Source organism: Balaenoptera acutorostrata, chromosome 15 (assembly GCF_949987535.1).
Source record: "Balaenoptera acutorostrata chromosome 15, mBalAcu1.1, whole genome shotgun sequence".
Taxonomy (NCBI): domain Eukaryota; kingdom Metazoa; phylum Chordata; class Mammalia; order Artiodactyla; family Balaenopteridae; genus Balaenoptera; species Balaenoptera acutorostrata.
The window spans coordinates 13,194,064-13,217,706 of NC_080078.1; the positions used below are offsets into that span (position 1 = coordinate 13,194,064).

At 47.4% G+C, this 23,643-nt stretch overlaps 1 protein-coding gene across 4 annotated transcripts in view; it reads left to right on the plus strand.

Moving 5' to 3' along the window:
• AUTS2 (activator of transcription and developmental regulator AUTS2) overlaps positions 1 to 23,643 on the plus strand; it is a 1,113,272-nt gene that overhangs the window by 1,003,715 nt on the left and 85,914 nt on the right. The window lies entirely within an intron of this gene.

The window sequence follows — 23,643 nt, forward strand, 5'->3', positions numbered from 1 at the left end:
TAATACCCGGAGAGGGTATTCTAAAGCCCGCTTCACTGATGGAGCCCAGTGGAGTCACAGGCTTGGTCAGAACGCAAACCAGACTGTGTCTCCAAGGCCTTGTTTGATGGGCCCTAACAGGGCACCTCTCACATCCCTGGTGTCCCCACGGTTGACATGGGTTGCGAATCGCCTGGTCCTCTGTTCTCTTGATCCATTTTCCTTGAGACTAAAATCTTAGTTAACAAATGTGGAGCGGTTTCCTAAAGGCCAGGTTTTTTTCAAGGAGGTTTCCGTTGCTTGGAGCCTTTCTAATTCATTTTTGCTAAAACCAAAAGTGTACTGCCTTTCCTCCAGGGTTTTTCCTCGGTCATAATTGCACCCTCATGCTGAAACTCCTCCTCCTTCGGGGCCCATTACTGCCCCGTTAGCACAGTGCTGGAATGGGGGGAGGTAGTTAGTTTCCCCCCCTCCACATTGTTGACTGTGGGGAGTAATTGCTGCCTGAGCGTGGGCCCTTCCCTCCCCCAGTCTGTCCTTCTCACCTGCTCTCACATTAGCCATCTTTGTGGTTCTCCCTCTATTTATTTCCTTATCTTTAGGCTATAAAGCCGGGAAGACAGACCTATAGCCAAGCATTCAGATTTAAAAAGAGAGAGAGGGAGAGGAGAGGAATAAATAACAGACGTCATAGGAGGTACCTATCCTTCAAGGAACAAAACTGTTAATATCTAAGAAGTGGGGTAAAATGACTCAGTAAACTCTTAGCTTTCCTTTTTCTTCATCATTCCTTTGTTCTCTGGCCCTCATGTAGCAACACTAAGCACATCCATTAATTAATAACAGGCCCTGGAAGATGGAATCAGTGCAAAGTGTGGCTTAGAAGAGTTTTTGTTTTGTTTTATTGGGGGGCGGTTGTGGAGGAGTTGAGGTGCATTACTCAGAAGCTCACCTCTTAGGGAGTGGTATCCTTCTAGAGAAAACCTTTCTGGATCTATTTGCAGATCCAGAATATGTGGATCTGCCCTTGCATGATCTTAAAAACTAAACGACAGAGGAGAACAGCCTAGCTTTGCTCATCGGGCAGTTTCCATCAGTGTTCATCTTCTGTGCTCTCAGAAGAGAAGCCTGAACACCTGACCTATCCATGCCCTTTGGTAAAGATAGAGACCTTTTCATTTTCCCTTCACAAGTCTTTGCCACTCTCTGACTGAAAAGAGAAAAACTTGCATTGCTGACATCTCTCGATGCACAGGTATGGATGAATGAAAGATGTTAGAAAATATCAGACCTACTTTTATTCGATCAAACGGGTACATTGACTTGGTTCACCCCAGAGTGACCCATGACACATTGAGTTCCTACAACTGCTCCCCACCCCTCAAAAAAAAAAAACATACATACACCCCCCTTTACAGATGCCTTAGTAATAGAGTTCACAGCTACTCTCAGGTTATAAACAAAGAAAGGGGTGGAGGTGTATCTCAGATCTCAGTTCAGGAGAAGAATGCGTAATAGGCTGAGGTTGAAACAGTTGCATGGTGCTGATGTTGATATGGTTCTTCCTGGCTGTCATTGTGAAACCTACCCTGCAGCTGTGGGACACCCTCTACGTACGTTGCGTCTTAGGGAGTGGGGTACATCTTGGTGTTTTCTCCTGCTCCCCCAATGCAAAGTTGGAGTCGTCTACTTTTCTAGAAGACCTTAGCAGAAATAACAGTAGCGTTTCTGCGTACTGGATGCCTCCTGTATGCCTGCCCGTGCATTAGATAAAGATTCTCTCATCTTTATAGCTAATAGTTTCCAGGAGCCGTGTCCTACAGACGGGATCCTGAGGTGCAGAGACTGAAGAACCTGTGTAATCATCCAGCCTGTACAAGGCCAGACAGGGATCTGAACCTGGTCTGTCTCGTGCCAGAGCACACGCCTTTTCCACTGGACCACATGACCTAAACACTGGCTCTGCCTGTTCCACAGGCCCCTTGGTTGGGAGGCTTCCTTCTCCCCTCTGTGGACGTTCCATGTCCCGGAAGGGGAGGGAAGTGCCTGAAAAAGGAATGTTCACGCATCCGTTAAAATAGGTGTCATAGCCTCTTGTCTCCCCTTCATATTCACAAATGTTCACTTCTTTCTTTCTCTCTTTTTTTTTATTCTTCCTCGGGATGATGACTGACAGGTTAATATATGTCTAACTGCATGTCTCAGAAATCAAAAGGAAGGTGCTGTCAGAATCGCTTGTCAGAAAATGAGATTAGGCGCACTTGTCATTTGCTGAGGATTGCAGTCTTTCAGAGATAAGGTTTCATTTAATGAGGGTAAAAAGCCTCCTTTAAAAAAAAAAGAAGAGGGAGTGAGGGTGGGGTAGAGGAGAAGGAGTGATGATTCTTTTTTCTGGTGTCAGCCAAGTGTTTTATCACCTAACGTGATCCTGGGGCACCTGGTAGCCACTGATAATGGCAGCCTGGCCCTCTCCACCTCCTCCGCCCCGAGCCCCTTCAGAAGCGGCTGCTGTGACCTGTTTTTACGTCTCTTTGGAAGCTGAAGCTCCTTCTCCTGTGGGAAAGGGGAGCAAAGCATGTACTGTAGATTTAAAAGCAGGCTCAAGAAAGCATGCGGTATAAAGGAAATGTATAGTCACATTTCCCAACAAACTATAAAGAATCCACCGTAGATTTCAGTGAGATATGGAGCTTGTCTGACAAGTGAAGGGTAACTAATGAAGAACAGAGCTGGATCCCACTGCAACCAATTGTGTTTTGTTATGGAAAATATTTACCAAGTTTTTTTTTTTTTTGCGTTTGTTGAGTCTCTTAAAAGTGACATAGTAAGAGCTCCCCGTATGTGACTTGATACACCTCCTGAGCCCCACGATTCAGATTGGCAATCTCTATCTGGTTCTTAAGCTGCTCACCACCCCCATCCCCCCCCCCCCGCACCCCCCCCCCAACCCCCGCCAAGTCATGGAAGCAGCCTCTGAAATGAACAACCTGACTACGGGAAAGGCCTATGCAAAGCAGGAAACCCACACTCAAGTCCGTGCCAGTTCTCTACCCCCAAACTTAGTGGTGTAAAACGGCAAAGCCCTTGTATGCTCCCAGATTCAGCGCGTCAGGAATTTGGACAGGACCCGCCAGGAGTGGCTTGTCTCTGCTCCACAGTGTCTGGGTGGCTTGAATAGCTGGGGGTGAGAATTATCCAGGGATGTCTTCACTCACCCATCCGGATGCGGATGACTCAGGCGAGCTGCGCTGGGCTGGTCCACCCATCGGGGGCACCTGCACAGGCTCTGCCCACGTGGCCAGGCCTTTCTACAGAATGGCAGCTGGGAGGGGTCTCCTGAGAGGACACTTCCAGAATGTGAGCATCCAGGAGATGGAGGGCAGAAGCCACAGGAAAGGGATGGAGACCCCAGCTCTCGATGGGAGAGTGTCCAAGGATGTGCAGCCATGTTTTAAAACTCCCGTAATGCTATCACGGGTTCTTTCTCCTTGTGCTTTCATTTACTTCTCGTGGACAAAATCGTCTATGAATGTAAAGTATTATATGACATTTGGATAGTTTACTACTGACTTGGCATAAATGACTCCTCCTTAACAACAACAAAAAAATATATGGAATATGTATAGAAAAGCACGTATATACATACGTGTGTCTGTATCCCTGGGCAGGGATGCAGGGATACATATATACGTGGAGGAAGAGTGAGTGCGCGAGAGCACGTTAAATTGCGCTCGGTATTTTGAAGGGTGATGGGCCAGATTCCTGCCCTCCTCTCCAGACAGCTGAAAACAGACTCGTGGCCTAAATGTGCACTTTTCTATTTCTATCCAGTCCTCCTCTATACATTTCTCAAAAACAGTCTGTACTTACTGCCTCTATTTCTTCCCACTTCATTTACTTATTAACTTTTTTTTTTTTTTTTAATTTATGGCTGTGTTGGGTCTTCGTTTCTGTGCGAGGGCTTTCTCTAGTTGCGGCGAGCGGGGGCCACTCTTCATCGCGGTGCGCGGGCCTCTCACTATCACGGCCTCTGTTGCTGCAGAGCACAGGCTCCAGACGCGCAGGCTCAGTAGTTGTGGCTCACGGGCCTAGTTGCTCCACGGCATGTGGGATCCTCCCAGACCAGGGCTTGAACCCGTGTCCCCTGCATTGGCAGGCAGACTCTCAACCACTGCACCACCAGGGAAGCCCTACTTATTAACTTTTAATATGTAATCCAGCTCCTGTTTCATTCCCCTGAAATTTTCTTGGTGTCCACCAGCGACCTCCTCAAATACCAATCTAGCTGTCTTTCCTCAGTCCTTGTCCTCCAAGATCTCTAAAGCACTGGCCATTTTTGAGTCCCGCCCCCCTTACTGGAAATCTTGCCCTTCCTTGGTTCTCTAGTGATACTTTCTTGAGTCCCCCTTTTCACGTGCTCCCTCCCTGAACCAGGAAGCACGGATGCTGTCTGGCTCTTGTCCTTGGTTCTGTTTCTTCCCACCCCACAGTTTGCTCTTGGCCGTCACATTCCCTCATCTCTTTGTGGAGGACACCCTCCCCTCATCTGTGATTCTGAGCCCCCTCCCCCCTTGTGTTCCAGTCCCAAATTTCTGACCACTGCTGGGCTGTTCTCACTGTATCTTAGATTCATCTTGTCCAAAGCAGTTTCTTTATAGTTCCCTGCAAGCACCCGCTGTGTCCGTGTTCCTGACTGTAGCTAGTTCCCCAGGCTGGAAACCTCAGCATCTCCCCCCTTTGCCTTGCTTCCTTGCCTCTTCAGTACTTTTTCTCACCCACCTTCACCTCGTTTCACCGCCTTCTCCTGTTGGGCGAAGCTCTTCCCCGCAGGTCACTTTTCTTGATGCCTCCTTAGCCATGTATTTGTCTACTCTCCTCTCCTAAATTGTAAGCTCCCCAAGGCAAACAACATGTTCATTTTTTTTTTTTTGGCACCTCATTCATACTCAGTAAAAGTCGTTATTGAATGGATGGACTTTAGTATACTGTCAAAAAATTAATCATACTGTACACCACAAACTATTAGAGTTAAGGAAAGGTTTTGATGGGATTAAGAGGCTAACATAGCCATAGTTATGTCAAGATCTTGCCTTGCCCATTAGCTCTCCTTCAAAGTGATACCTAAAGGAACAAGACATGTGAGGAACAGTAATAACAGAATTAATCATCGCTACCTCTGTTGAGGGCTGGGTGCTGTTCTAGCTAATTTAATCCTCAACAGCTCTGAGACAGGGACAGTATACTTTCCATGCTATAGATGAAGAAACAATGACAGGAAAAGTCAAATACCACTTTATTTTTAGTGGGGTGAATCCCTCGTACCCCAAACAATCCTCTGTGCAGTCTGTGTTAGAGAAGGTAATGCCTTAGGCTCCCCACAGAAGCAGGTTTCTCCTTTTCCCTTAGCCCAGTTTACCACTGATTGACCACCAAGCCCAGAGCAACTTCCAGGGGTGCCCGGCTGAGCTTAGTCATCACAAGTCCTGGAGGCAGAAAGAAGAACCAAGCGTGTGCAGACCTCTAACACACGTGGTTTTCAACGCACAGGGACAGTGTCCACTGGTAAACACGGCCCTGTCCGCTTTAGGTGCTACATTGAATGCTAACCACTCGGGTTAGCACCCGTGAGGAAAGCACTAGAAGGAAAGTGGCGAGAGTTTGCCTTTCCCCCAGTCAAACACTAAACAAGTAAATAGCAAACAGATATTCCATGGTGTGTGTGTGTCTTAATACAGTTCAAGAGTAGCCAGAGGTAAAGTAGCTGTGGTAACATGTTACCAATCAGGGAATATAAATGAAGGGGCTTGGGTATTATTCATACCATCCTTTCATCTTTCTTATAAGTTTGAAGTTTTTCAAAATAGAAAGTCAGGAACTATTTTAAAAGAGAGCTTAAAAAAAAAAAAGAGTAATTCCAAAGGTGGGAGTCAACAATAAATACACAGGGAAGTGGTCTAAAGCCAGGAATTTTTTGGTCCATCAAGTGGGAAGTACCAGGAAAGAAGGAATGACGTAGAATTGGAGACATATGGTGCTTCTTAGGGGGAGTGCTCGGGCTGCCCAAGAGGCTAATTCAAAACTAAATTTTATCCCTGGATCCCACAGCCCTTAATGTGACCCAAACTTTCCATTACCAAATTCTGAGGATTTAAATCCTGATATTGTGTGCCTGAATCTGGAATCTGTCTCATCAGTTAAAGATCCATCCTATTGAGGCCACATGTGTCTGTGCAAGAAGTTCTTTTCAAGCCAAACTTTCATGTTAAAAAAAAAAAAAAAAATCCTGAGAGGAAATACATGTGGTCCTCTTCCCCTTCGAGCCCAGTTCAGGCTATTTATTGTTTTATTTGATTGTTGAGAAGTCAGAAATGATTAAATTGGTTCCCAATGTGGTCTGCACATTGCCTTGGCTCAGAACAGCCTGAGGAAGACAAAGGCCAGCTTCCACTTGTGCAGTGTTCTGACCTGTGTGTGTGTGTAAGGGGTGGTTAAGGAGAGGGTGTGTGTGGGGGGGGGTTTCCTTTCTTTCTGAAGTCCTTTCCTTGTAGATTTCAGATTAAAGAGAGCATGATGACACATTAACCCTTTTGGTTTTGCTTTTAAAACACAAAGCTGACAAATGTGTTTAATGAGCACGTGGTACCAAGTGACAGAGGCACAGAGCTGGAGAGGCTCACTTGTGCCTTGATTGTTTTGCTGAGAAAGTTAAATGGTACTTACCAGTTGGAAGGATGAAATGTAAACCATAGCATACTTCTGACATTTCACTGATCTATCAGGAAATTCCAAGAGAGTGGGACGCCCCAGAAAAGGTATGTCAAACAGTGTGCCCTCCTTAGAAATTAATAACGGAACCTCTAAGAAAATGGAAAGAGGAAAATACTCTTTGCTGGCACAGATACTGTTCTCTGTTTATAATCTAGATATTAGATCAAGTACAATCACAAGATCTTATATATGGAAAAGAGCAAGAGAGAGGTGATTCATCCCAACCTGTATGCATTTTAATGATAAACAGAAGTTTCAGTGACTTACCCAAGGCCAAAACTAGGTGCCACGGGCCTGTTCTAACACCCAGGTCTCCTGACTTTGCTAATTCAGTACAGTGTTTTTTGACACCTAACCTCCTGTAATGGTCTGCAATAGCCCTGCAACCAGTTTTTAAAACTCACCACTGGGACTTCCCTTGGTGGCGCAGTGGTTAAGAATCCTCCTGCCAACGCAGGGGACGCGGGTTCGAGCCCTGGTCCGGGAAGACCCCACATGCCGCGGAGCAACTAAGCCTGTGCGCCACAACTGCTGAGCCTGTGCTCTAGAGCCCGTGAGCCACAACTACTGAGCCCACGTGCCACAACTACTGAAGCCCGTGCTCTGCAACAAGAGAAGCCACTGCAATGAGAAGCCTGCACACCGCAACAGAGTAGCCCCCACTCGCTGCAACTAGGGAAAGCCCGCGTGCAACAATGAAGACCCAACGCAGCCATAAATAAATAAATAAATAAATAAATTTTAAAAAAACTCACCAGAGCCTGCTGCCAATGACAGTCAGCTAATTTCTGTAATCCTCGTATAGGCTAGTTATTTGTAATCGTTTTCCTGGCCTTATGCTGTATCTTTAAACCCACCAATCATTTCGTAAATACATGTTGTCAGCTCTAAGTGAGCACTAGTAACAGAGAGAAAATCCATCCATCACCACTAGTGGGAATGAAAAAACAACCCAGAGCACATAGCCTGGTTGAATGTTGTTTGCAGTTTGATCTTTGTATAAGAAGGACATCATAAATTTAAGTAAAAGCTACCAGCCAACAACTGTATTTTTATCAACCTCCCCCTCTCCAAGAAAACTCATCGCTAGGAAAATAAATTGCATTCTTTACCAGCAGCACAAAGGAAAGTCTTGTTACTTATAGGCGAGTGGCTATTTGAAAGCCTGGCTACAATTTTCCTGTTTTGCTAACACTTGTAATTAAATCCGTCAACTCCCTCTAAGATTCTGTGTAAATACCAGATGCTCACTACATTTTTTTTTTCTCCTGGAGAATACGAAAAGTTGTACACTAACAGTAGACTAACTTCTAAGGAGGCACAAACCTGGGTAAAAGCAGGCCCCTGAAGGACCACCCTCGCCGTCCACCCAGGCCCCATCCCCATCTCTTGCCTTGGCGGAGATGTTAACACCCCTGCCCTGGGTCAGGAGCAGATGGCTGGGGGTGGGGCGTGGCGGATGCAGGACCCAGACGGCGGGCGGGAGGCAAGTGGGGAAGGAGGGGGCCGTGCCTCTCGCTCCCCGCAGGCCTGCAGCCTGCTTTTCATGTGCTGTGAGTGCGGCCCCGCCAGCTGTCACTTGGATTCATGCAGTTGATCATACAGGGATCAGAGGAGGAAGTTTGGGATGGCTCTGGGCAAATCCACCCTTTCTACCAGGGGTGAGAACATGCTCCCGTAGCACCTGTATTCCTTAGGGGGCTCAGGCACATAGGATCTTTTTTCCCCCCTTTCCCTATACAAAGAAGTGTAACTTTTGGTCCCAGAGGTGATGGTATTTCAGCAGTAGGAAAAGCAACCCCCCTTGGGTTTTCCAGAATTAAATGGAGTTGCTTAGAGTTGTCATTGCCTCAGGAGAAAGCTGAGAGGGTGTTAAATGAATCATGAAAGAGAATCAACATACCTGCTGGTATTTAAGTTTGAGTGTGTGGAGTGTGGGTGTCTTGGCGTTTGTGATGCAAAACCCGGGAAAGGGTTCTCCCCCTCCCCCTACCAACTCTGTCCTAGCAGATTCACTCTGCTTTGCGGGAATTTACTTAAAAAACATTTAGCACTCCTGAAAATATTAGCAAAGTATTCATATTATATATATGGGCAACCCCCAACCCTCCTTACTTAAAACCCATTCCTGGCTTTGGGTTTTTCCCCCACTAGTTTTGATGGGTGGGTTGCCACACAGGGGGTTTGCTTCATCACCGAAGGTTTTAGGTGGACCTCTGAGACCCCCTTGAATGTGTGAGCGTGTGGAAGGAGCAAGGATTGGAAGCGCGGAGCCCGTGGCCCACGCCACCTCAGCTACTTTCAGTTTCTATTTGAAACCGAAATCACAGCAGAGCTGTCAGATGGCAGCTGTGCATTTGGTGGAAATGAGAATTCCAGATTTTATGCTAATTCGGTTTCAGGTTCCTTTGAACCTGCAGTTTCATGAGGCTGTGCTTAAAACTGCAATCTGTTTTAGATAAAAGCAGGGATTACTAAAGACTTTTTAGTTTTGCAAACATTTGCAGCCTCCAAAAGGAGAGGGGGATTTCAGATTTATTCTTTCATTAACATTGTCATGTTAAGTTTTCTTCTACTTTATCAAATAGAAAACTTTTCCTTATTTTGGCAGTGATTTTTCTTACTTCAGGATTTTTCGGTTGCCGTTATTGATCTCTATTTTAGTAGTGTTCTTTCTCTAACTTCAGGGTCCTTGTCATTCCCTTGCAGAGGCTGGAAAGCAAAGGTGGTGCTCACGTCATATGTCTCATCCTGGCATGTGTTCATCTTCCTTTTTCTGAATGTTGGTGCTGACTTAGATGGTTGTGTCCATTACCAATTGCTTTGTAACAAACTACAAATTTAATAGCTTAAAACACAACAGTTTTACTTATTTGCTAACGATTTTGCAGTTTGGGCAGGGCTCTTCAAAGACAGTTGCTCTCTGTTGCACGTGGCATCAACTAAGGCAAGCTCAGCTGGGGCTGGAGGGCCCACTTCCAAGAGGCTTATTCCCAGGGCTGGCAGGTTGTTGCTGGCTATTGGCTGGGAACTCAGCTAAGGCTTTGGTCCCATGGCTTTAATTCTCCTCCATGTGTGCTTGCTTGGGCTTCCTCACCACATGGTGTCTGCATTCCAAGAGAATGGAAGCAGAAGCCGCTTAACACCGGAAGAACTTCTCCTTAATACCTTAACAAGCTCGGAAGGTCCAGAACACCACTTCCTCCACATTTTACTGTTCAAAACAGTTACAGGTCCAGCCCAGATTCCAGGGTAGAGGGCTTAAGCTCCACCTTCCCATGGGAGAGTAGCCTGCACGTATAGAATTACCGCAGGCCACATTGAGAGAGTAGCAACCTCAGTGGTCGATGTAGTATTTTAATTAGTAATCAATTTTCAAGAGAATTTAAATGTGCTCTGTTGTTAGCCTTATGATGATGGGTTTCTATATTCCATGAAAAGCTAAACTGGTGGCAATTTGTGGAAAGGACTTCACAGTTTATTTTTGAAACAATGTCTTCCTTCTCTTCTGTTTTAGTTGGCAGAGATATGGTCATTCACTCATTGACTCGTTGATCTGGCACTGTTTATTGACCACATGTAAGGCATGAGAGTACACTGCAGATGTTTAGGGCAGTGACGATGGTGGGGTGGGATGTGTGTGTAAGGGCACAGTCGTGGCCCTCAAGGGATTGAATCTTTGCTCTCCAAAACTGTGTCTTATTCCCGCTGAGGACATGTGTGCCCCTAAAGGAATAACAGTGTCCAGAGGTGAACCAAGGAACAGGTAATGCCTGTCAGACATTGTCTTGGATATATTTCCCTAAGGAAACCTTCCAGATAAGCTGTAGTTTGGAGCAGAAGAAGAAATTGCTGGTTTAATTAATTTGCAGCAAAGGTCTGTAAATGGAGACTGTACAGGACCAGAGAGGAGAGGAGTTCGCAGGTCTTCGCAGGCCTGCAGGCTTGCCCTCACCCTATGTAACTGCAGTGAATGATCCTAGCAACTGGCGTTTGTATGGCAGTTGACCGTTGGCAAAGTACGCTCGTTTGATGGATAGAGCCACAGAGACAGAGGCTATTGGAATGGCCATGTTCGAGTTTCCCACCCCATTTTGACAGTGTGGAAGGGACAGGGAGGAAAACTGAGACCAGAACAAGGGTGAAAAATCAGAAATATTGGTCAATATGAATGCTTTCAGGAAAGCTAAGCCAAGGGGATTCTTTGACATCCTAGCTGCCCACCTGGTACCCCAGCAACTGTATGATTCACCAAAACAGTAGAAGCAAATGTTTCGCTCTTACCCAACAAGAATTTCTGCAAGTAAATATTTGGACCATCAGGATACTCTACAATGAAGCTAAAATGAAAGCACAAAGCTTTGTTAGGTCCATGTACATAAGTATAGATGGAGGAAAAAAATTTCCAGTATGCTAGAGATTATTAATACTTTCAGGTAACTTGTTTCCAGGAAAAGAGAGCAAACCCCTTGAGAGAAGGTTGGAGGGAAAGAAGTGCTGACATGGGATTGGCCACCGTTTCACATGTTCCTTTCACAAATGACCTTAATGTGGGATGTAAGTAATCGTTCAAACTTCAAAACCTATGCAGGTGAACTACTCACATATCCTAGTAGTATTCACACAGCCCAAACAGCTTTACCATGACCCTCTGGATCTTGAAACCTCTCTAGATTTTAGATATCAGAATTTATTTTGACTTAGATTTAGAACTGGCATTTCAGCATTGGGGGTATGTGGAATCCAGGTTTGGCCAACGGAGTAAGAAATCAAGATCCACCAGTAGTGTGGACTGTAGACCCCGGTACAGTGGAGAAGGGGCCGGATGTACCTGCTAGATCTCTGCTATCATCCTGACTCCTTCACTTCCAAAGGGTGTACTTACACACTGTGTATCAGTTGCCTCATCTGAAATATGGAGGAGAATAGCAATTTCTCTGTTTACCTCACAGGGTTGATGTCAGAGCAGATGACATAATTACTGTAAACATTTTTGAAAAATATATGTTACATAGGCAAGTATGGCAGCACCTCACGAGAGGCTGAATCTTAGAAACAGTAAGTGGTATCATAGTATATAATTTACGGCCTCTGCCTTTTCCTGGTCTTGGAGTCACTAGTTCGTTGGTTGGTTTCTCCCTCCCTTTCATTTCAAGGCCCTAAAACGAAGATTAGAATCATATTTTGAGCCTGACCCAGGCCTAGTATAGCAACAGTCTTTCCCTGGGACTAACTGAAGCTAGAAATGAGGATCCTCACAGAGACACAGAAAAACAGTTTCCCACTAGTGCAAAACTTAACTGAAATTATAAGTGTACCTGGTGCGACTTTAATGGTAAAAATGGTTGGAGAGGCCACATGAGGTCCTATCTCGATATCCGTGTGAATCATTCGTGTCCATGTGTGGAGGATCTCTCAAGGGCCCCTGTCTCTCCCTGGAACTGTTGAAAATTTGGGGGAGCTCACTCAGTCCAAAGTGGTTCAGATGCCTCTTGCAGAGAGAATTGGGAAACATGGTTGGTTCCCCAGCAGCCCCCGTTTTCCGCAGCAGCTTTTCTAACAGGCCACTTAGTGCACCTGCTGACGCACAGACAGCTGCGCCCCTACCGGTGACCACAGGGACTGCCTTCCCTGGTGGGCCCCTCTCCTATAGCTCGTAATTCACATACGGGGGCTGTGACAGCCCCTGTGTCCTGAGTGAGCCCCGGCCCCGTCTCCCCCGACTCGGTCCTCCCTTCCCTCAGCCTACAGCCCATCCGTCCACTAGAGATGACTGTCAAGTCCACTTTTGACATTGCACCATAAAGGACCTTTTTTACTTTCCCCCTAGAAGAGTGGGTGCTTGACCACCCGAATTTTTGAAACTAAGAGGGGCCACTGTCGGCCAGTCTTCCCAAAACTAAGAATACCTACTCCTCGATGGCTTGTAGCCAAGGAAGACAAGGTATTGCTCCAGATGCCGTCACACAGTAATTCATTCACCCCTCACAGCAGTTGCTGTAATACTAGTAAGTGCTGTTACTGCCCTGTTTTACAGATGAGGAAACTGAGGCACAGAGAGATGGAGCAATCTGTCCACAGTCACAAAGCTAATAGGAGGTAGTGGAGGAGGAGCCAGGTGTTGAACCCAGCAGTTCCATCATCAGTAGCTGTGCTTTTTTTTTTTTTAATTAATTAATTTATTTATTTAGTTTTGGCTGTGTTGGGTCTTCATTTCTGTGCGAGGGCTCTCTCTAGTTGCGGCGAGCGGGGCACACTCTTCATCGCGGTGCACGGGCCTCTCACTATCGCAGCCTCTCTTGTTGCGGAGCACAGGCTCCAGACGCGCAGGCTCAGTAGTTGTGGCTCACGGGCCTAGTTGCTCCGCGGCATGTGTGATCTTCCCAGACCAGGGCTCCGAACCCATGTCCCCTGCATTGGCAGGCAGATTCTCAACCACTGCGCCACCAGGGAAGCCCAGTAGCTATGCTTCTAACCACCAGACCAACTACCTCTCAGTTGCCCCCAAACAGAGAAATGTCTGGCTCCAGTTTACAGGCCCTCCTAACCAGTGTTCCTTGTATATAAAAAGCACAACAACAAGTTGCATCGTGTTTCGTTACTTAATGTTTTCAACAACACTCTACAAGGGTTGAATTCTATTACTAGCTCCATTTTACAGATGAGGAAAATGAGGCTTAGGAAAAGTTAAGTAACAACTCAAGAAGAACCAGCTATCTTGATCGAGACTGGATTCAAGCCTACTTCCTTCTAATGTCCAGCCCACACCCCTAACCACCGGGCCAGGGACCATGAATTATAAAATCCAGTAAGCGGCAAAGACAGCTAGAGGAAATGCCTCACCAAAAGCATCTTCCTTTCAACTTAACACTTTACTTTCCTCACTGTATCATCTTCATTGACTTATTTACACATTTTCTTCTACCCATCCTTTTAGTTCATGCAGACATTTTGTACACAATTTCTCATTTTAATTACCTCTGGTCCCCCTACCCCACCCCCATTTCTGTGCGAATATAGTGAGAGGAGCCAGGTATTGGAGATTCAAGCAGGTAACTAGGGCAGGGTGAGTACCTGTCCTCAGGGAGCGTGGACTCCGTAGCGAATGCAGGTCTCTAGACCCCAAATCACAAACACCCATCAGTGCTGAATGGCCTGATGGAGGAGGGAACCAAGCCCAGGTGGGCACCAGGAGGGCACGGCCCTGTCATCCTGCTCTTGTGCACTTCTGTGAAAAAGTAAGATGCCATTGAAAAGTAAGATGCCAGATGTGACACAAGCAGAGATTGAATGTGTTTTTGTTTTTCATTGCCTTTCTTTGTGGGATTGTCAGATTCTGAATATTAATACTTTAATGTTGATTTGGTAAGAGATATTTTATGGTTTTTTATACTTTTTTCCCCTTTGTAGTTTATAGTACACTGTGAAGTTTGAAAGTAAAATTCTTTTCCTTGACTTCTACCCTTGGAAAATATTTATGCCCCCCTGCACCTCAGTCGTATGCATCATAAACTAACCCAGTTCAGTTTATTTACTTCTCTCTTGTTGCAGCCCCGTGATCAATTGTAGCAACACAGGCACACAATGGTAGAGGCCTTTGCTTTACAGCAGTAAGAGCGTGAGCTATTGCAGTCTCCTTTCAGAGTGATAAGTAATGAGCCTGCCATTTAAAGATGGCCTGAGCAGAGGGGTTTAAGGCCACCTAGGGTTGACTACCGTACATCACTAGAGGAGGAGATCACGATCTCTAGTGCAAAATGAATTGGCCTGCACGGGCGAAATCCCTGCGACCCCAAAAGAGTTTTCATGTCCTGGGCTGGACAGCATGGAAGGTCGAAGGTCAGGAATTCGCAGAGGTGGGAAACAGGACAAGCTTGGCGCTGGGGAGTCCTGCTTCCTGGTGGCGAGTAACCTGTTGACTCAGTTCTCCACACGAGGCTCTTGGTCATCTGCCATGGGTAGGGAGCCCCAGGTGCCACAGTCAAACTGCAGGTCCCTCTGGGCTTCTCAGCAGTTGTCTTCTGCCCCGAGTCTCCCTCCACTTCATCAGGTGCCCAAACACTTGTCAGGCTCCCGCAGCTTCGGCAGAAGAAGGGGAGAACCTCAGCCAGCCAGCCATTCTCTCTCATCAAGCATCTTCTGAGGTAGGCCTCCTAGTACCGTGCGGGATACACCGCACATAAACACTTCCGACGATGTGAATTATATCCGCAAGAAGCCAGGTAGGTTCAGAAAGAAGGTCTGTCACAAGCTCGCATTAAATCCTCACAGATAGATGAGAAAGTGTTGGACTCCGTCTCCTGACACACGTCTGGTCCTTATACCTCTGCCGTGGCTGTGGCGTGAATGGAGGTGCAAAGATACTGTTCTTATACGGTTGAATTCTAAACCAAATTGAGGTAGTGGGTATCCCACACCAAGAAAAGGAACAAGAACCAAAACACGCTTCTGCACCAGTAAGAAACCATTTGTATGGTTCTAGATAAAACTGTGGGCCTGTTTAAATGGGAAATTACAGTTTAGCATGTCAAAATGTCATAATTGGGATGCCTGCTATTTTATGTTTTAAGAAATTGAAGCCCTCACCATTAGGAGGTGGATCACGTCTTAAAGCCTTTCAAACTCTGATAACGTTTTGCTTGATTCATGATTGGACTTTATAATCTGTTAAGAAGATCCACATTATTCCGGTTCCTCCCGCCTTATTATGTGACCCAGGCTATGCAATATTCAATATCCAGGTTCGGACCTTGTCTGGAGGAACTGTTGGCAGTAATGCCTGTGTGAAGGTGGGGTTCTCTACTCTAGTACAGGTGGTGCAAACCACTGTCACCACTTCTGGGGATCGGTGTCACTTTTGATGCTCATGTGGTTATTTTCATCATCACTGTGGTGATCTGCATTGAGGGAATTCCATAGAAGGCGTGGCCATGGACATTGCAGCCATACCAGAACATACTCTTATTTGTTGGTCTCCGCGGTAATCACAGTAAGAGTGTCATCTTTAATCATTGTAGCCAACACGTATATCCCGCTTACTAAGCGCTGGGGGGCTGTTACTGACAACAGCCCTATAAAGTGTAGTTACTGTTGTCACCTCATTTTACAGATGAGGAAACTGAGGTGGGAGAGGGAAGAGATTTGCCCAAGGGTCTCCTGGCTCAGAAATGACAGGGCCATGATGGCAACCAGATGCTGGCTCTTAACCTCTCCCCAAAGAACAAATAGAAACATATTTTCAAAGCTTAAAAAGCTATAGAATTTGAAAAGATCCTCTAGGAGACATAGAAATAAGCCAGGTGGGGTGACATCTTTCCCAAGGCTAGTTGGGAGACAGAACTCATGTGTTATTACTCCCCTTTCCTGGTCTTTTCAAACTGCAAATTTAACATAGAAAAACAGGAGGAAATTTTTTGTAAAGACTTCCTCTTCCTTTAAACCACCCCAAGAGTCACCCAGCATGTGTTCTTTTAGGGAGTACCTGAAGTTTGTTATATTTATGAGGGAGAACACCTCGAAATTAATAAACTTTTTCTATGTAAGGTACTCGACAGAAGACCAGAATTTATAAGAAATATTTTACCAAAAAATGTTTAGTCTCAGTCTGGTAATTAGTGATACAAGTTGAATCAAATTTCATATTTTAAGCTTTAAAACTGCCATTTTAGATTGATTTAGAAGAACTTCCATTAGTTTTTAAACCTAGTTTATCTTTATCTTTAGATATATTTTGAGAATTGAGGAAGAAGTCTCCATATTTTAATTTAGCTTTTTAAAAAAATTCAGCTAGTTAATCATAGAGTTGCCTAAGATCTTTGGTCATATGTTAAAAATTGTCGGGAGTTCCCTGGTTGCCTCGTGGTTAGGATTCCAGGCTTTCGCTGCCGTGGCCTGGGTTCAGTTCCTGGTCGGGGAACTGAGATCCTGCAAGCCGGATGGCGTGGCCAAGGAAAAAAAAAAATTCTTTCTGAAATAATTGCTCTAACACTGGAAAGACCATTGAATCCATATTCTTACTACCTGCTTCGTTAGGGCCTCCCCTTTGTAAGACTTGCCCTTCTTAGATCTGGTTCAGAGGCTGAAGGTGACAGTAAGAAGCCATTAGTGATTAGTATGTTAAACCTTCTAAATATAACAGACACAGTGGCTGCCAGCCTTTGACTTTGTAATCTGTAGATTAAAATTCCAATAAAGGGAAGCTAAGTTTCTCAAGGAAAAAAAAAAAAAACATAATAAGTCTAGATTCTTGCAAGTCAGATCTCTGACCAGGCTCCAGTCACCGAGTGTATGGGTGATCTTTTTTTTCTTTCTACCTTCTTTCTACTTCTGATGCTGTCCTGTAGCTTCTCCCTTCCAGTTTTGACACTGCTTCCTTCCCTGCCAGAAAGGAGGGGGAATAGAGCAACTTGGAACCCAATCAGAATGGACTCATTTGTGTGTCTGGTGAGAGGCTGAGAAATGAAGCAAAATGGTGGTGGGCACTGTGGCAGGGTGAAGGGTGCTGGAGGGGTACAGGGGGGCTGAATATGGATGCAGTGGTGCAGAGGCCAAGTCTGTGGCTTCTCTAGAGGCTCAGCTCTTGGTGGTTCTGCATTCCTCCCGATTACAGATAATCACGATACAGAGACACATGCAGATCTCTCCCAGACTTTCATCTGAGGTCTAATCCCTGATAATCAGAGATGACAGTCTAATGCAAGGCGTGGCAAGCGTCAGCAGTGCTGCTTGATGACAGCACTTTAGAGGCCTAAGCGGTGGTTCGAGTTGATCAGCTAAGTTGCCTATGCTTTTGTGCGTCTCAGTTTACCCTGTAGAGGACCTGGTAGGAGCTCTGGCAATTTCTTCCCAGTAATATTGATTTCTATTAGTGAACAAGATAAGAAAACTGTCCCATTTTGATTGCTCCAAAAGAAACAACATTTAAATGTCTTTTCTTGAAATTGAATGTTTGCCTTTGAGCTATCTTGGTATTGTAGAAACAGCTTCAGAATGAATGCTCCCTGGCTCGAGGGCTTTGGCTGGTTTTTGAGACATCTTGTAAGCAACTGGAAAATCCAGCTTCAAACTCACACCTTCTGAGGCACCTTTTCTTCTGATTTCTCTTTTCTTCTGATTTACCCAGGGAGTCAAGTTAGAGAAAAATCTCTTTTACCTAATCTTTAAAAAGAATTTTTTTTAGAAACCCCACATAGTGCTACCATTTGGGATGGGGTGGGGTGTTGTGAAGCTAGAGAAGGAGAGCCTCTTATTTCCAAAATTAATTGTATTTGGAAGTTAAAGGGAAAAAATTATGCCATACAGCAAGCACCTACTTTTTTCCCCTTGAGAGGTTTTTCAAGAGTGCCATGAAATCAAACAGTGATGGATGTTCATCTTCAAAGAGGTGAGGAATGGACGTTATTGCTTGAAACCAGTCTCCATGTCATTTGTATGTGGTGTACATCTCTCCCAGCCCTGTCCCTTTCCTCTCTTCCCAGCTGCACTCCAGGTCACAGTGGCACTGAAGGGAAATCAGGAGCTCTCACCCACCCTAGTGTGCCTGTTCTACCCTAGAACCCTCCCAGTTGCAACCTAGGCCTTGCTTGCCTTTTTGCCTTGTGCTGGGACAATCTCAGCAACTTTTCCTGTGCACCAAGGAGAGACCCTGCCAAGCTGCAGGTGTGGAATAAAAACTCCAGATGTTTGTAGAGGGTCTCCTCACCCCCATGTATGGCCTGGTACTCTTGCAGGGCCTCTGTGGTTGGGACAGTGACAAAGGAGGCCAGAATTCTGACCAGGGGCCCACCAGACTGGACAGACGGGAGATTTGGTGCTCTGGTGGGAGTGTTTTGCTCAGGGGAACCCACCAGGGGCCAAGTTTGTGGTCATTCAGCCCCCTCCTTCCAGGCGCTACACTGGGCGCCAGAGAACACAATGATGATAAATGTTAGGATGATAATAATTGCTGCGCATTTAGTGAGGCTGTGGCATTGCTTTAATCCTTTCCCTACATCTGATGGTGGCAACCAGCTCCACTTTTGTTGATGTGAGGTGTATAAATGTCAGTGGATTTGAAGACTAAGGGGAGGCGGGATTTGTAAACGGCCAGTTCATGCACTGTTATCCTTGAGACCTAACCAAACTGCATTCAGCTTTTGATCAGGTGGGGATAAGGTTAGATTAAGACCTTTTTTTTTCTAATACTAGACTCTGACCACCCCACTCCATTTTCAACAATGTACTTATTACTCTTGGATTGAGCACCTACTATGTGCCAGGCGGTTTGCATAAATACATCACTTTCTCATTGAGCCCTCACAGCCGTCCAGAGAGCCTGCTCTGTGCAGATGTGACCGGCCTAGTGGCGACTCCACCCCAGCCCGCGGGCCTAGTGGCCTTTCCCTGCCGCGGCGCAGCACTGGAAGCGACGACCGCGGGGAGGGTGCAGAGCGTTGCAGTTCCCGCCGCGCCCGCCCGCCGAGAAGGCGGCCGTGGGGAACTAGGGCCCGAGCCGCGGGGGGAACGACAGCTGTCGAAGTTGCGCCCGGGGACTGCGCCCCCGCGGGGCCGACCCGGCGCCGGGGCCGAGAGAAGGGGCGGCGAGGGGCGGGGCGCGCGGGGCGGGACGGAGGAGGGGCGGCGGCACCGGCGGCTCGGGCTCGGCGCGCCGAGGAAGTCCCGCTCCGAGAGCTGCGAGCGTCTGGAGGAGGCGCGCTCGGCTTAGTCCGGGAGCGAAGTCCGGAGCGAGGGCCCCCTGTGCCGCCGCCGCCCCCTCCCGCCACCCGTCCAGCCAGGGAGCCCGCGGCGCCGGCGCCGGCCGCCGATGGAGTTCACTTGAGCGGCGAGCCGGCGGGAGAGGCAGGCGCCCGCGAGCGGAGCGCGGGCCGGAGCCGAGCCAGCCCCGGGCGCTTTCCGCCGGCCCTCGAGCTCCGGCCGGGAGGCGCCTCCGACCCCGCGCAGCCCGCCCGGCGCCCCGGACGCTGCAGCGCCGCCCGCGCCGCGCGCCGGCGAGATCGGCCCCGAATAAAGACTCCCGGAGCGTCTCCAGCGCCGCGGCGGCGGCGGCGGCGGCGGCGGCTGGACCGGGACCCGTCGGCCCGCGGTGTTGCTGGAGAGGCGGGAGCGGCAGTCGGGGAGCCCCAGGCGGCCGCCGGGGAGAAGCCGCCGCCGCTGCGCGCCCTCCTCCTCCTCCTCCTCCCTCTCCCTCCTCCCCTCCGCACATGGTCTCCTTTGTCCTGTCGCCGCCGCCGCCGCCTCGCTCTTAGCTCTGCGCGCCGCGGCCGCGGCTAAGGGCCGCTCCTCTTCGCCTCGCCCGCCCGCCGCCCGCCCGGGACGCCCCTCGAGTCCCCGCCGTGCCCGGCCGGCCCCGCGCGCCTCAGGAGCAGCCGGGAGTCAGCGGACGAGCGCGGGCCGGGCGCTCCCTCCCGGCCTCCCGCTGCCCGCCTGGCCTCGGCCGCGCTGGATGTGTGCGCGGCGCTGGCGCTCGGCCGCCCCGGAGCTGGCGTTCGTACGGAATTGGTTCGCGTGCATCCGCTTTCAGACTTTCGCCTGGAAAGAAGGAGAGACTGGCGCGGACCGAGCCCGGTCGGAGTTGGGCGTTTTCTCCGTGTTTGGCTGGTTTTCCCCCTGGTCTCTGACGATCCCCCATCGTGAGCCTTGCTCAGGAACCAAACCATGAACTTGGGGCTGACAGGACCGCTTAACCCTTTGCTATCAGGTAATGCAGCCCTGGGGGCGCGGCTCCCTCGCTCGCCTCCCGCGGTCGAAAGGGAGGCGGCGGGTCGGGGGTCTTTTGTTGCGGCGGCCGGGCAGGCGGGCAGGGGTGGCAGGGGCGGGTCTGGCGCGCCCGAGCACCCCGCCGCCACCCATCCCTCCTCCCTCCTGCCGGCCCGGCCGCCCTCTCTCCTACCGCGGCCCGGTCGCCCGCCTTTGTACTTTCCACTCCTGGCCAGCCGGGCTCGGGCGGGGAGCGGCGGCGCGGGCGGCCGGAGCTGTGCGGTCGTGCCCGGGGACCGGAGCTGCCCCGGCGCCACCCGCCCCGAGGGGCTCCGCCTGCCTCCGGCTGGGGCCGCGGCCTGCGCCCGCTCGGGCTGGAGACCTTGGCGCTGCGCTCGCTGCCGCTTCCCGGGGTACCGCTTCCCCACGCCGAGGTCGGGATCCTGGCCCGCACGCGGTGCCAAGGGAAGCGAAAGGAGATCTGGGCTCGGGATCGCGACAGCTGGGGAAAGAACTCGCGCTTAAGTTTCGAGGAGGTTTCTCTTTTCTTGTTGGAAAGCCCCTCGCGCGGGTGCAGAGGGCCGTGCCCGGGATCCGCGGCCGAAGGGAATTAAGGTGGACCTCGAACCCGAGCGGCCGCGCGTCTCGCTCCTGTCTGCTCGGAAGGCTTTTCTTCGTTTCCTCATTCTCTGTATTCCTTTCTTCAGTCTCTTTGACTTATTTAACTTTTCTTTAAACATCAACTACGGCGTCTAGTAATTTTTTAGTATTTTTTAAAAAATCTGCTTCTACCTCCCCCCGAAATAAAAAGCAGCCGAAAGAGAGCTTTGTTTTTTTCTAATATTTTTAGGTGCAGCCACTTCACGCCCTCATCCTCCAAAACCGAGTGAGGGGGATGAAGTGAAATGGCGAGCAAAATCTAAAGATCTTTAGTATATAAAGGTGCCCCCGTATTAAGAAAGGAGAGAAGGAAAAGCTGTGCTCACCGGCTAACCCTTGGCTCACCACGTTTTCCATTAGTCGTCCCTGATTAAAAAAAAAAAAATCAGCCAGGAAAATGGTCCAGGTAATATAAGGAATTTCACACTTTTCCCTAAAAAACAATGACAAAGAAAACACCCCAAAGATTAAGATCCAAGAAGCCACAAATTTGTACAAATGCTTTAAAGCACAAGTTGAATTTGAAAGTTCATCGAGAAAAAGCAAAGAATTTCCTTGTAGTTCCTGCTTAAGACTTTGGCTGAGAAGCTCTTTTCTGACTTTTCAGGACAGTGGCCAGCCATAGTTGTAACTACCTGGATGGGAGAAAAAGGGATCCAGATCATTTTATGATTAGCCTAAGTCCCACTGCTGTCATTTTCTTTTGGGTGTTTTTCCATGGAGACCTTTTTGAGGACCCCCGCCCCCCTTCCCCTTCCCAGTTACAAAACGGCTTTGTGACATGTATCAGAAAATTAAAGGGCTGGAAAAGCTTTTATTGGAGAGCATTACTCCTAAGTCACTCTGAATATCCTGTCAGACTCATTTCCTTAATAACTTACCGGTTGGCATCGTATAATCACATCCTCTAAGTTCGCTTCAGACATAAGGATCACTTAGCTGGCTACTTGAGAATATGGTGTGGAGCCCAGTGGAGCTGACAAGGGTGGCACAGGAGGGTGTGCAAGACAGCCAGAAGGCCTCTTCACCTACAGCTTCTGTCCAGTTTGATCTCTCTCTCTCTCCCCCTCTAACACACACACATACCCCAAGTGCAAATAAAAGCTGGATCAAGAACCTTTTCCTCTCCTTACCCATGCTTTTTGCATTGACGGTACAGTACTTTGTTTCTATAGTGCTTTGGGCCAGTTAGGCTCATTTTAATAGGTAGTCCCCAAATCTGCAGGGGTTCTTTCAATTTGGTGGAATGAATTAACTAACAGCCCCCCCTTTTTTTTTCCTTTTAAAAATATCAACTGTAGTTTAAGCCATGAATTTACCGTAGCCATTCCAGTTTGAACTAAGAGACACTTTTTCATCAAGGAATGGTGAAATGCTCTTATCTCCAAGTTTTTAGCTGGGAAACTCGTGTTCCTAGGCATCTCACTTAATATTACAATATAACAACACTATTCCTGTAATTTTTGCTTCTATAACTCAATATTCTAGATTTGTTTAATGCATATCTTGTTTCCCCCTCCATGCAACACTTTTTTGGTGGTTTATTTTTATGAAAAGCTACTGTAGTATGCAGTTTTATTTAATTATGTTTAAAATGTCAAGAAGGCCCTCAGCATATTTTTTATTCATGCAAAATAAAAGGAAACATCTATCAAGTATTTGTTTTATTTTAAACTGCGTATGTATAAACGTATAGAGTGCAACACTTGTTTTGCACATACTATACATTCATTTTTTTCTTGATCTATTAATCTTTGGAATCACGCTTACAGTAGGCAGATTAGAATTAAAATAAAGGGGAAAATAGTCATAACAATATTTTATGTCTTTCTGTATCACTTGCATTGAGAACTAGAACTTGTTCCCCAGATAACACTCGGGAATATCTCATCTTTATCAACATAACACAAAAAGACTAAATTGAATATCTTCTTTGTCCCCAAAAGCCAGCTCCAGAGTCTGAATATGTTGTATTTCAGATTCCCCCGCACGCTATTTCTTATATTTCTTCTAGATTTATTCACCGTTCTCTGCTTCGCTTTGTCAAAACATGCATTTCTGTGCATAAAGTGTGAAGACCGGTGATTTCTTACAAGGGTTGGGTAGCAAGAAGAGCATAAATATAATATAGCCATTATAACTTTAAATGCATGTACATCATCAAATTACTGTATAATGGAGCTGCTTAATTTTTAAGTTTATTTTTTAATTTTTCAAGTTCTAGAAATACAGTGCTTCTGAAACATTATAGCATTTTTCTCCAAACAGACTTCATGTTGATTTTCCAGAACATTAGTGTATAATTTAAATTGCCTGTATTCTTGCTGTTTAAACAGGCTTATTTCACGTTCCTGGAGCCACTGTAATAATTAGCAGACGTGATTTCTAGAAAATGGAAAGGAAATAATGCTGATGGTGTGTATAGTGTCGGGTTGCTGGGCAGGTCGGCTGGCTTTCATTTCAACACCAAGGTCGTCCTGGTTACCACAGGGGGCAGGGATCTTGGGGTCATCAGATAAATCTTTAAAAATGAATTTCAGG